Raw genomic sequence first — 14135 nt, 5'->3', positions numbered from 1 at the left:
TACCAGCAGATTATCTGTCTCCAAGATACGCAGTTATCATTTGACCAGGGGTTTTTTGCACCTTACGTCATTAGGAGCGACATCTGGCCAGCCGCGCTGCCCGAGAGAGATGCTACTGAACTGCCAGGGAAACGCACCCTTGAAAGCCAGACAGAAAGAAAAGTACTTCAGAGCACTCCGTCAAACGAGCGGGGGGGGGAAAAACCCGTAACGTTCAGTTGCCTCTCCTGGTCAACGTTTAGAACAAATACCTAACGGCTCAAATACACCTAAGCAATTGTACGCCACAGCTAGTTGGCAGTTAAAGTTGAAACAACGCCACAGCTAGTTGGCAGTTGCAGTTGAAACAATGCAAGGCAGTTTGTATAGACAATTTTAACTTTTTTTTTTTTTTCCTAAAGTTACATCTAGGGTAGAAAAATCAGTGAGAGAAGAGATCCCTCATACGGTTTTACTTTGCGGGCGGAATCCAATCCCCGGGGCTGCAATGCCTAAGGCTACCAAAAAGGACCGGCAGATTTGCTAACGCTTTTGGCTGCACCGAAGCACGCAGAGGAACGCGTGTTGATGACATCTCGGCTGTTGCAACTGAGAACCAGCGATGCCATCAACTTCCGGAAGACGTGCTGTGCTCGGCTCTTTGGAAGCAAACGGACTTTTCTTTCTTTTTTTTTTTTTTTTTTTTTTTTTTTTTGAGAGAGCGGAAAGTCTCGCTGCTGCTGACTTCTACTGCCAAGCGCATCATCTCTGAAGATCCCCACTCTGATGGGGAGTTCATAAAACACAACTTCTTTGAATGAGAAAGACTTCCATTCTGGAAAATCTCTTTCCAACTGAAGTAAGAAACCACACGCTGTAGGTTAAGGAAAAAGGACGCTGCCGAAGCAGTAACTCACCGAAACCACGTCAGGACTCGCTGTCGCTACTTACAAGGCTGGCAATGCTTCTCGGGAAAGCGACGCCGATTCCTCCTCTTTTGTCCACGTCTCTCCTTGGACCTGGATCGCTTTTAGTATGGGTGCCAGTATCTCAGTAAGCTTTTCAAGTACTACTGTAAGATATTTTCAAAACTTACTGACTGAAAAAGCACACAACAGACGATCCCTCAGAAACATCTGTAACGCGACGCTTCCCGGACACGTCCGCGCTTTAAGCGCAAGATAAGCAGGGCTCAAGAAACGCCATGCCGATGAGGCGACGCGTTCGAGACCCTCGGGAGGCTTACCGAGGGGCCCCATGATCACCAAGAGCTACGGAAACATCAAGACCCGAGAAAGCCAGGGTACGAGACACAGAAGACAGACTACGCAAAAGCAGAACGCACAGACACAGGATGGAACCGCCCTGCCCAGCCAACGTCAGCAGCGTGCTAAGAACAGTAACCCGGTCCTTTTCCCTTCCCAAAGGAGACTGCTCCTGGACAGGCCTCTCCCCGACACCAACTTTATAACCCCTCCCTGCAATTCCTATCCTTGATACCTCCTCAGCCCTCACCCCGCAACTGAGCTTTCAGAGGGCCAGGGATCTGAATCCACCCTCAAAAAAGAAAAAAAGAAAACCACCACACACCGAACTAGAACATTCCTGCACTCACTCAGTTCTTCTTCATCATCTCAAAAAAAACCAAAAAACAAAAAACCCCAAAACCTCCCAACCCAAAAACCCACAGCACACTAACAAACTAAAACACAGTGCTGGTATTCAGCATCGGTCTGGTTACTGCCAACCGCTTCTGCGACACCCTCCTCCTCAAAAGCACCGCACCGCTCTGCTCCCCTGCTCCACGCCTGTTCTCAAGAAAGATGCTGCGGCTGTCGCTCGGTGCGCCTAGGATGCCAGGAGACACAAAGTTCCCGTGGCGCTCGGGTGAAATAGCCAGCCCCGTGTGCCTCCCCTCTACCACCCAGCTCACCTCAACTTCTCAGCCGATTCTCAAGGCAGCCAGCACAGCTCCCACAAAACCAAACGGGAAATGATTAACCAACATGCCATTTCATACTTTACTATTAAATGACGACCCGGCTGACAACCACCTCGCCTCCTCCAGCCGCTCCTCAGCGGGAAGCTACGCCCCCTCCGAGGCTGTTAAAAGGGAGGACCCTAAGGAAAGAGAACAACTCCTTGAAAACTAAAGACAGGGAACGGGATAAAAGCAAAAAAAAGTCAATAATGACGGGAATTAGGGCAACAAAGAGAAAAAAATGAAAACCGGGGACAGTGAACTAAAAGAGAGACGTAGGAAGACAATTGAAAAAGCAAAGGTACTAATAGAGACAAGGAAGAATTAAAAAAGGGAAACGGCAAACGGAATACAAGTAGACAGAAGCTTTCTTTTGTCGTGGTTTAACCCCAGCCAGCAGCTAAGCACCACACAGCCGCTACGGGGGAGAAAATTGGAAGGGTGGAAGTCAGAACACTCGTGGGTTAAAGGAAGAACAGTTTAACAATTGAAGGAAAAGACAACAGAATAGTAGTAATAGTACTAGCAGTAATAATAATAAACCAATAACAGTATACAAAGCAAGCGATTCACTCTACAGGTGCTCACCACTCGCCGACCGATGCCAAGCACGTCCCCGAGCAGCGATCGCTGACTCCTGGCCAACGACCCCCCGTTTCCCTACCGAGCGTGACGTCACACGGGAGGGAACAGCGCTTCGGCCGGTGCGGGTCAGCTGAGCTGGCTGTGGCGCCTCCCAGCTTCTGGCGCACCGGGCAGAGCACGGGACGCTGAAAGGTCCTTGAGAGGTGTAAGCGCTACTTAGCGACAAACAAAAACGTCAGTGCGTTACCAACATTGTTCTCATCCTAAATCCAAACCGCAGCACTGTGCCAGCTACTTGGCCCAGCCCCGTCTTCGCTTCATGGGTCCCACCTGGGCTGCCCTAGCTGGAACCCATCAGGAACTGAGGCCATCACCCCAGCCCCACAGCACATCACTGCGTCCCCTGGACCCAACCGCAGCCGCTCACCCAGAGGCCAGGGGCTGGAAACACATCTGGGGTCACAAAGGAGGCAGCAAATGTTTGTTCCTTCACGCCCATCAGAAATCCCAGCAATGAGCTGGTTACGAGGCTTGATGCCCAAAGGCAGCGGGACAGAGGGAAAAGAGGGACGAGGAAAGCAGAAGGAAGGATGGAGGGAGGTAGAGAAGAGGTGTAGGACAGGGAGCCAGAAAACGGGATACTGGGAACAAGAGAGGGACGGGGAACCGCACAAGGGTGTTGAGAGAGAGAGAAATGGAGTGCAGCGAGGAGGAGGATGGGGAGATCCCACAGGAACAGGGAGCAACAGGGGGCAGGGGAGAGAGACAGAAGGGACCGAGCGGGACAACAGGAACAGCAGAGAGGGACAGAGAGAATAAGAGACACGCAGGCAGCGGCGGGGCGGGGCGGATAGAGGGAAGTACAAAAGGGGGAAAAAGCAAAAAGAATTAAAAAAAAGTGACAGGAAGTTGGAGAGAGGCAGTCACAGAAATAGAAATTAAAAAGCAACAAACATAGGCAAGAATTAAAAATTAGAGAATGTAAGACAGAGCGAGAAATAGAAAGGGAACAGGACAGAGAGGCAGGAAATGTAAAAAATTGTTAAAGGGAGCTATGTAGAGGGAGATTTGAAAGGGAAAATAAAAAACAATGGACTACAGGAAACACAGGAAAGAAAAATGGGACAGGGAACTAGATAAATGGAGACATAGAAATAAGACGTTAAAAGCAACGTGGTACGTGACAGGAAAGCATTAAGAATAAGGGAAAGGGAACTAGATAAATGGAGACATAAAAAGAAAATTTTAAAAGCGACAGGGTAAGGAAAACCAGAAAAAATTAAAAACAGGGAGAGCAAACTGCGTAAAAGATGAGAGAGAGAAAAATTCAAAAAGGATGGGACAGGAAAGAATTAAAAAACAGGGATAGGGACCTTGATAAAAGTAGACCTAGAAGGAAACTTGAAAATGCCAAGAGGTACAGCACAGTCAGCAAAGAACTAAAAACAGGGACAGCAAACCAGATTACATATGGAAACAAAATTTTAAAAGCCGAGGGATAAAGAGAGGGGAAAATGAAAAAAATAGAGATGGCAATCTAAAGAGAGACATACGAAGAAAAGAGATGAAGTGAAGCACAGGCTGGAGGACAGACAGGAAAGCATTAACAAATAAGCGCATTGGATGGGATAAAATTAGACATCGGAAAAATAAAAGCCACGTCTCTTAGGAAAGACAAGAAAAAACTACCAAATAAAGAAAGGGGGACAAAGAGAGAGACGCATACAAAGTAAATTTTAAAAGCAACGGGGTACACAACAGACCGAAAACTATTAAAAAGTAAGGATAGGGAGCTTGATCAAAGTAGATATAGAAAGAAAATTTCAAAAGCAACTGGGTAGAGGACAAACAGAAAGAAAATTAAACACAGAGGCAGCAAACGAGATAAAAGTAGACATAGAAACAAAAATTTTAAAGCCGAGGTACTAAGACAGGAAAGAATTAAAGAAATAGCAACAGCGAACCAAACAAATGCAGAGAGACAGAAATTGTAAAAAGCGACCGCACTAAGGAAAGATGAGAAATAATTAAAAAATAATGACAGTGAACGGAATAAAGGTAGAAAATTTTTAAAGCAACAGAGTTGAGGGAAATAGAGGAAAAAATTTAAAAGTAGGGGCACTGAACTGAAACGGGGACATAGGAAGAAAATTGAAAATCAAAGGCACTAAGGAAATAATTAAAAATAAAGACATCGAAGGGAAAAATGTAGACAGGGAAAGAACGTTTTAAAAGTGATGGGTATGAGGGAAATAAAGGGAAAAATTAAAAGATAGGGACAGCGAACTAAAACAGATGTGGAAAGAAAATTTAAAAAGCAACGGCACGAATGAAAGAAAAAGAAATAATTTTTTAAACAACAGCAAAGGGAATAAAAGTGGGCATAGAAAGAACATTTAATAAGCAGAGGGGAACTAGGGGAATAAAGGGGAAAAATTGAAAAATAGGGACAGCAAACTCAGAGATGGAGAAAGAACATTGAAAAAGCGAGGGCACTAAGGACAGACAAGAAATTATGAAAAGAAAAGACAGCAAAATAAAGACTGCAAAGGGAATAAACGTAGACAATTTTAAAAGCGACAGGGATTAGGGAAATCAAGGGAAAATTATGAGATAAGGAGAGCAAACTAAAACAGAGATGTAAAAATAAAATTTTTGAAGTGACGGCACTAAGACAAGAAATTATTAAAAAAATTCAAAGGTAATAAAAGTAGGCATAGAAAGAAGATTTAATAAGCAGAGGGGAATTAGGGAAACAAAGGAAAAAATTAGGAAATAGGGACAGTGAACTAAAATAAATGCAGAAAGAAACTCTAAAAAGCAAGGGCACTAACAAAAGACAAGAAATTATTAAAAGACAAGACAGCAACATAAAGACAGTGAACGAGGTAAAAGTAGAAAAATCTGAAAAGCAAGGGGGATTAGGGAAATAAAATAGAAAAATTTAAAAATAGGGACTGAACTAAAACAGAGATGTAGAAAGAAAAGAAATAATTAAAAAATAAAGGCATCAAAAGTAAGAAAAGTAAGCATAGAAAGAACATTTTAAAAGGGGGCGATAAGGGAAAAATTAAAACGTAGAGACAGCAGGCTAGAACAGATTAAAATAGAACATCTAAAAAGCAAAGGAATTAAAGAAAGGCAAGAAGTAATTAAAAGAACAGCATAATAAAGACTGGGAACGGCATAAAAGAAAATTTTAAAAAGTAACAGGGATTAGACAAATAAATGGAAAAATTAAAAAATAGTGGCAGTGAACTTAAAGAGATGGAGAAGGATAATTTAAAAAGTGAGGGCACTATGGAAAGACAAGAAATAATTAAAACATAAATACAGGGAAATAATGACAGCTACTGGAACAAAAGGAGACAGAAAACTTTAAAAGAAACTCTGATTAAGGAAATAAGGATAACATTCAAAAATAGCATCACTGAACTAAAATGGAGATGATGAAAGAAAATCTAAAAAGCGGTAGCACTAAGGAAAGACAAGAAAGGACAATCAAAAACTAACAGCAGCAAACGGGATAAAAGTAGAACATTTTAAAAGCCAAAGGACGGAGAAAGGAAAGAACTAAAAAATAGCAGCAGTGAACTACAATGCAGAAATAAAAAAAAAAAATGCACTAAGGAAATACAAGAAATCATTCAAAACTACAGATGGTGAACAGGAGAAAAGTGGGCAGAGAAAGAAAATTTGCAAAGCCATGAGCATTAGGGAAAAGAAGGGGAGGGAACTAAAAACTAGGGACAGCAAACTAAAGGCAGAGCAAGAAAATTTAAAACGGGAGGGCCCTAAGGAAAGACAAGAAATAATTAACTAGAGCACAATAAAGACAGCAAAGGGGATAAAAGGAGACAGAAAATTTAAAAGCAATGGAGATTAAAGCCATATTGAGTAAATGAAAAAACGGCGATGGCAAACTATAAGGAAAATAAGGAAAAAATTAATCGAAACTGTGAACTAAAAGAGAGATGTAGAATTAAAAAATTGTAAAAGCAATGGCAGTAATGAAAAACAAGAAAAAATAATTAACGTCTCATGACCGCAAAGGAGATAAAAGTAGAAAATTTTAAAAACCAATGATCAAGATTAAGAAAGGAAAAAAGGAAAACCCAAATATTAAGATTAAGAAAGGAAATCGCTAAAAAATAGTGACAGCTAACTACAACACAGACATAAATAGAAATTTTAAAAAGCAAAGGCACTAAGGAAAGACAAGAAATCATTAAATAATAAAGACAGTGAACAGGACAAAAGTAGGCATAGAAAGAAAACTAAAAGAAAAAGAAAACAAACTAAGAGAGAGCTGTGGAAAGAAAATTTTAAAAGGTAGGGCACTAAGGAAAGACAAAAAAATAATTAAAGATAAATACATCAAAATAAAGACAGGAAATGGTATAAAAACAGACAAACTTTTAAAAGCAATGGTGATTAAGGAAATAAGGAAAAAATTTTAAAATCCCATTGGTGAACTAAAATGGAGATGGACAAGAAGATTTAAAAAGTGATGGCACTAAGGAAAAACAAGAAAGAATAATTAAAAGTTAATGACAGCAAACAAGATGCAAGTAGAAATTTTAAAAGCCAAAGGATTAAGAGAGGAAAGCAGTACAAAGTAGCAACATTGAACTACAATGCAGACATAGACAGAAATTTTTAAAAGCGACAGTGCTAAGGAAAGACAAGAAATCATTCAAAATAAAGACAGTGAACGGAATAAAAGGAGGCATAGAAAGAAAACTTAAAAAGCAATCAGCATTAGGGACAGTGCACTAAAACAGAGATGCAGAAACAAAATTTTAAAAAGCAAGGGCACTAAGGAAAGACAAGAAATAATTGGGAAAATTAAAAAACAGGACATCAGGAAGTGATTTAAAAACCCGCATCGGTGAACTAAAACGGAGACGGAAAAAATGGAAAAAGACAGAAAATTATTTTTGAATCATTTATATAATACAGCAGATATAGGTTTGTATTTGGAAATCCTTCTTTTTTTATATATATATATATATATATATATGAATACTGTATATATACATATGAATATTATTTTTTTATATATATATATATATATATAAAGGCGAGAGATTTTTCTCTACTGCAATGCCTCACACCCGTATTTACAGTTTTGAACGTTTTTGATCACACACACGAATTTTCGAGGCCGATTCCTCCTCTTTTGTCCACGTCTCTCCTTGGACCTGGATCGCTTTTAGTACGGACGCTAGTATCTCAGTAAGCTTTTCAAGTACTACTCTAAGATATTTTCAAAACTTATTGACTGAAAAAGCACACAGCTTCTATGACGAAAACAAAGCCTGTTTCTTCTGAACGCCTGAACTCTTACAAACGGCGTCTTTCCTCTTTTAGGACGCAACTATTTTCCCGATATCATTTCCTAGTAAGCGCACAGAAACAGAAGATTGCGCTTTCAGGAAGGCAAAATAAACGGAGGGAAGTCGGCTTTGCACAGGCAGAACACGCTCCAGCGCAGACCTTCTTTTCCTTTTAGGATCTGCGTTAAAATAGTTCCTAGAAAAACTACAGAAGGAAGGAGAGCTGGCGCATTCTTGACGTTAACTTTGAAGTCCATGCTCCAAGCGCCTTAGGAAAAACGCGGACACGCATCGCGGACGTACCTTGTACTCGCAGACCGCTACGCAGCCTTTCCGTCCGTCTTGCGCTTTCACGGCAGAAGAAAGGGCGACCACGGTGAAACGGCGGCAGCTGACACTCTGCTGAGAGAGGAAAAAAACCTGTAGCATAAAGCTGGGGAGGAGTCCCAAGCTGCCCGGTTTTGTGAAGTCTTGCGAAGGCTACAGCCGAGCGAAGGAAAAAATAGCCCTTTGGAACATATTGCCAAACAACATTCGGCAATAAAACTCGGAGGCGTTTGACACGCGCCCATTTTTTGGTAACTTGCTATTTGCTTCCTGTTATCGTTGTTCTTCCTTCAGAACCTCTACTTGGAGCCAACTTCTTTGCTACCGGTTCAAGCGTTTCCCTTCCTGGTATTACTAGCACACGGGCCCAGGCAAGTCCCTGAACTGCTCTTCCGAACTTCTCCAAACGACAATTACAGCCACGAAAGAGGACTTCAAGAGAGGAAAAGGAGAGGCCGGGCAGCAAAAGAGCTCTGCAGGCTGCCACCAGTCAACATTCCACTCTTTTTTTTTTTTTTTTTCTTTTAAATACACCCCCCCCCCGCCCCCAAATACAAACAAAAAAACCCCATGACCTTGTATTTTTTTCCTTTGGGAGCTCACCCCTGTCTCAGCACAGTGTCCTCCACAGAGCAGGAAGCGCAGACGATCTGTATCCCGATCTGCACGCGACGAATCCGTGTTCAGAAGAAATAGGCCAGATCTGTAAGACCGGTGTTATTTTGGGGGTTTTAACAATCACAACGCAATTGCATCGACCGACGCGTTTGTGAGAAAACTCCTTAACTTCTAAACGTAGCACCTCCTTGGGTAAAAAAACGTGTGCGAGACTGAAAAAAAGGGATGATTCAGAGCTCCCGCTCACGATGGAGCCGTGGCGAAAGGAATGAAAGTGAAGACAAACAGCAGCAACAGGAAGTGAAATTCGGCTTTAATTCTAGGCACGTGCTTAAGAGACTCTCCAAGCCCACACCTCAATCCTAGGAGCGACTAGCCCTTTTCTGGAAGGACAAACTTTGTTACTTCAAAGTCCTAGACCGAAGGCTCCACGGAACAGAACGTGCACCGAGCCACAGGCCACCGTGCCACCGACGCTCTGATGGCAAAGAAAAACCAAGGAAAACTAAAGTTTAAAGATCGGTTTCCATCGCGTTTCATTCCTTACGTTTCCACTGGCACCTAGGTGCTCCAAAATGAACTCTACTGACACCGCATGTTACTAACAATTTAGTTCTGCGTATCAAAACAACAGGCTATTTCCAGCTCGCCCATCAAAGTAGCACGACCGACCAGAAGAGAAACACCGGACCCTAAAGAAGGGAACAGGCAGCTCTTCATTTCTCCTAGAGGAAAGTCTGTTCTTTTGCCCGGAAGGCAAACAGCCGAAACTGCCAAGGGAGCACTGCAGGAACGCGGCGCGCTCTCTCAGCTGCAATTTGTCATCGGCTTTTCTGCACGGGCAGCGGCTTTGCCTTTCCTCTGGCTTTGATGTGGCGCCCCTGGAGCGTCCTTGACCCGGCAAGGGTTTCTCCCCGCTCCCGCAGCCCCAGACACGCGATTACCTGAGCGCCGAGCGGAATCACCCACGCGGGATTTTCTTCCCGGGACGCAGAAGGTGACGCTGGGAAAGGAGGGAGGCAAAAAAGGAAGCGGTTTGTCCGGCAGCCACGGCCCTAGAAACTACACCTCCCGGCATGCCCCGGGCAACCAACGTGACCGACCAAAAGCCCCGGATGCCGCGAGACGCAACCCTCCGTGCTTTGGGACCCTGCGGGGACACCGTTCCCCCCGCCGCCGCCGCACGTGGAAGCCCCGCCGAGCCCCCAGCGCGGCTCCGGGCAGCCCCCGCCAACACCTCCGGCTGCCCGCCCCCGCCCGGCGCCGACGCGGCGCGGCGCCCCCCGCCGCCCGGCCCCGGACCGGCGCGGCTCCCCCCCCCGCCCGGCCCCGGACCGACGCGGCTCGGCGCGGCGCTCCCCGCCGCCCGGCCCCGGCGGGGCTCGGTGCGGCGCCTCTCCGCCGCCCGGCCCCGGACCGGCGCGGCGCCTGCCCAGCATCGAATCAGTGCGGCTCAGATCGGCGCGGCGGCCCCCGGCGCCCGGCCCCAGAGCGGCGCGGCTCGGCGCGGCGCCCGCCCGGCCCCGGAGCGGCGCGGCTCGGCTCGGCCGCGCGGCTCGGCTCGGCGCGACGCTCCCCCGCCGCCCGGCCCCGGCGCGGCTCGGCGCTGCCCCCCGCCGCCCGGCCCCGGCGCGGCTCGGCGCTGCCCCGCCGCCCGGCCCGCACCGGCGCGGCGCCCGCCCAGCATCGAACCAGCGCGGCTCAGCTCGGCGCGGCGCCCCCCCGCCGCCCGGCCCCAGCGCGGCTCAGCGCGGCGCGGCGCCCCCCCCGCCGCCCGGCCCCCCCGCCGCCCGGCCCCGGGAAGCCCCACCCGCCCGGCTCCCACACGGCACCGCACCCTCCCCGCTCCGGGCCTCCCGCCGGCCCGGCCGCTCCCCCCCAGGCACCGCCGCCCTTCTCGGGACTTTCCCCGCTCACCTCCTCCCTGCCTGCAGCCGCAGCCGGGCTCCCGCTGGCCCCTCCGCGGGGGGAAGCTCCACCCACGGCGCGATGCCCGCCCCCGATGCACCTCGCAGGCGCTGGCGAAGCTCCGCCCTCCCAGCGGAAAACCCCGCCCTCTGCAGCCAAGCTCTGCCCTGCACACAGCACGCATGAGCCGGTGAAGCTCCGCCCCCTCGGCAAAGCTCCACCCTCCCATGGCAAAGCTCCGCCCCCCCGCAGCAAAGCTCCGCCCCTGAGACAGCGCGCATGCGCAGACAAAGCTCCGCCCTTCACAGCAAACCTCCGCCCTCCCACGGCAAAGCTCCGCCCCCCGCAGCAAAGCTCCGCCCCTGAGACAGCGCGCATGCGCAGACAAAGCTCCGCCCTTCACAGCAAACCTCCGCCCTCCCACGGCAAAGCTCCGCCCCCCCGCGGCAAGGCTCCGCCCCCGACGCATCGCGCATGCCCTGGTCAAGCTCCGCCCTCACCCGGCAAAGCTCCGCCCTCACCCGGCAAAGCTCCGCCCCCCCCGCGGCAAGGCTCCGCCCCCGACGCATCGCGCATGCGCTGGTCAAGCTCCGCCCTCACCCGGCAAAGCTCCGCCCTCACCTGGCAAGGCTCCGCCCCCCCGCGGCAAAGCTCCGCCCCCGAGGCAGCGCGCATGCGCGGCAAAGCTCCGCCTTTCACATCAAAGCTCCGCCCCCACGGCAAAACTCCGCCCCGAGACAGCGCGCATGCGCTGGGTAAGCTCCGCCCTCACACGGCAAGCTCCGCCCACCCGCGGCAAAGCCCCGCCCTTCAGAGCAAAGCACCGCCCCCCCTCGGCAAGGCTCCGCCCCCGAGACAGCACGCATGCGCCAGTGAAGCTCCGCCCTCGCACGGCAAAGCTCCGCCTTACCACCGCTAGGCTCCGCCCCCCCGCGGCTAAGCTCCACCCCAACACAGTGCGCAGGCGTGGTCTCCAGGGGCGGGGCCTGTCACTAGGGGTGGTGCCCTTCCCCTGCCCGGGGGCATCCAGGGGCGGGGCCCGGCGCTAGGGGCGGGGCCGCTCCACACCAGGACCGGGGCATTCGGCGGGGCGGGGCTGCAGCGGAGGCGGACGCCACGGGGCGGGGCTGCAGCGGAGGCGGACGCGGCAGTGCTAGCAGCGGGCAAGCGCCTCCCGTGCGGCGAGAGCGGCGCTTCCTTACCGGGAGGCAGCAACGGCTGCGGCGGCAGCACCCCGCGGCCACCGCGCTGTCGCATGCCCGTTACCGGCCACCGGCACCGGCGACCACGGGGACGCCACCGCCCCTGCGCGGCTCCCGCCCTGCAGTACCCGCTTTTGGCCGCCAGGCGGCAGCACCACACCAAGCCCGGCGCTCCGACCGCGCCCCGCGGGGGAGAAAGGACTCGCCCCCCGGCCCGCCTGGGGCCGCCCGCAGCCGCCGCCGCCGCCGCCGCCGCCGCCGCCTTACGGGGGGCGGGGGGTGTCACAAGCCTCGCCCTTCTCTGCCCCTGCTCCCCGCTCACAGCCCAGACGCAGCCACAGCCATCGCCTCGCCACCAAAAAGCACCCAAGCGGCTCGAGCATTTTCAGTCCTCTGCACTTGACAGCTTGCAGTGGCTGCTGGCAGCCTTTCTCTCTCCGCGCTCCCCACTCCCAGCACCCAGCGGGGGGACGCAGCACAGGGAACCTGGTCACTAATAACACCTTTGCCTTGCCTCGGCTTTTTTGCCCCCAGAAAAAGCCCTCGGGAGTGCTGGATTCCATCTGCATGTGGCATCAGGGGTGGGAGAGTGGACACCAGCGAGTCAACAGACCCTGGACAGATTTTTTTAGTAAAAAAAATAAAAAGATCAGAACCAGAAGGGTAAAAGTGAGAAAATTCATGGATTGAGATAAAAACAGTTGAACAACCACAACCACCATTACAGAAAAGAGGAAAACTAAAAATCTAAGAGAAAAACAAAAGCCAATGCAGACAAGCCATACAACTGAAAACAATTGCTCACTACCAAGCGACTGATGCTCCGCCAGTCCCTGAGCCGCAGCCCCCCGCCAGCCTCCCCCTCATTTTATGGCTGGACGTGACGCACACGGTGCGGGATGTCCCCTTGGTCGGCCGGGGTCCGCTGTCCCAGCCCCCTCCCCTCCCAGCTTTCTGTGCCCCCGCCTGCTCGCCGGCGGGGCAGGGTGAGGAGCAGAAAGGGCCTTGACTCTGTGCAAGTGCTGCTCGGTGACTAAAACATCCCTGCGTGTGTTATCAACACTTTTTCCAGCACAAATCCAAAACACAGGGGCAGGGAGAGCGGGATGGGAGCAGGGTGCAGGTGGTGTCTTGCGGAAACAGTCATTTTCCAATTAGCAAAACTGCTAACTGCTTGTGCCTTGGGAACGGAATTTGGGAGGGAGCTCAAAGAGATGAAAGTGTTTGTTTAAGTAACAAACTGTGGGCAACTAACGGCTCCAGCCTTGAGGAAGAGCTCACAGACTGATAAAAGGGAGCATCTCGGTACCAAAGACTGGACGGTGGCCAGAGAAGCGTGAAGTTTGATCAAACTGCAGAAAGTGGGTGAAAGGTAAACGTGGCGAGGGGAGATCGCGACCGCCGACTCAATTCAGGACCGAAAAGACTTGCCCCCCGACCTGAAAGGAGCACGCCTGCTAATTTACATAGCAAGCGAGGCTAATTTAAGTACAGCAAACCAATAGTGTATGAAATGTTAATCACCAGCCGATAAGTGTAAATTTAGGCAGGTTTATACCGATCTTGTAACCTGACAAATACACTGCCGGTTTGTGTGAGGGTGTGCCTGACTTGTGGGAAATCGCCAAGCACCCAGCTTTGCGCAGACCTGAAATAAGTGATCAGTGTCTCTCCTGAGTGGGTGGTTATTGGGCCGTTGCACACTGGGCAAAGGATCCGCCTTTCGGACAAGAGTTTTGGCGACCGCGATGGGACAGCCGTGGAGCCTTGCCCGGAGCGACTCGCCGGCCACCAGAGGGGAGAAGCTGTTCTTCGGATTCCAGCGTGCGCCGACCTGTTTGTTCGGGGACTCTGCGAGTGCTCTCCCTGTCCGGAGCGGGCAAACGACTCAAAGGTGCAGCGCGTAAATTAGAGACACTGTAAGGGGAGCTGTATAAACGGTAAAAGTAAGAGGTATTCGTGAACGCTTGACAGTGATGACTGGAGTGCCTGAAAAAGGGGATAAGACCATTCTTTTTGGGTAAAAATATGGGAGCGGGACAAGGGGCAGGAAAGTCTGCTGAACCTCCCCTTTGCTCTCCGTTAGGATACATCCTGCAATACCGGAATAAGTTTGGTGGGGATCCCCTAAGTAAAAGAAAGTTAAAAGAATACTGCAGTCAATGGTGGCCGATGTATAAATTGGATGATGGGGAA

At 50.0% G+C, this 14135-nt stretch overlaps 1 long non-coding RNA gene across 1 annotated transcript; it reads right to left on the bottom strand.

Annotated features, from left to right (window-relative positions):
- Positions 1-7633: 7633 nt before the first annotated feature.
- Positions 7634-10889, bottom strand: LOC148056601 (uncharacterized). Its single transcript, XR_015702827.1, has 3 exons — positions 10747-10889; positions 8815-8914; positions 7634-8283 (listed from the first exon to the last, which is right to left on the bottom strand). It is a non-coding gene; the product is annotated as an uncharacterized LOC148056601 (long non-coding RNA).
- Positions 10890-14135: the final 3246 nt, after the last annotated feature.

Source organism: Nipponia nippon, unplaced genomic scaffold (genome assembly GCF_047370975.1).
Source record: "Nipponia nippon isolate SJK-2023a ecotype South Korea unplaced genomic scaffold, ASM4737097v1 scaffold_123, whole genome shotgun sequence".
Lineage (NCBI taxonomy): Eukaryota > Metazoa > Chordata > Aves > Pelecaniformes > Threskiornithidae > Nipponia > Nipponia nippon.
This window is presented reverse-complemented; position numbering and strand designations above follow the sequence as displayed.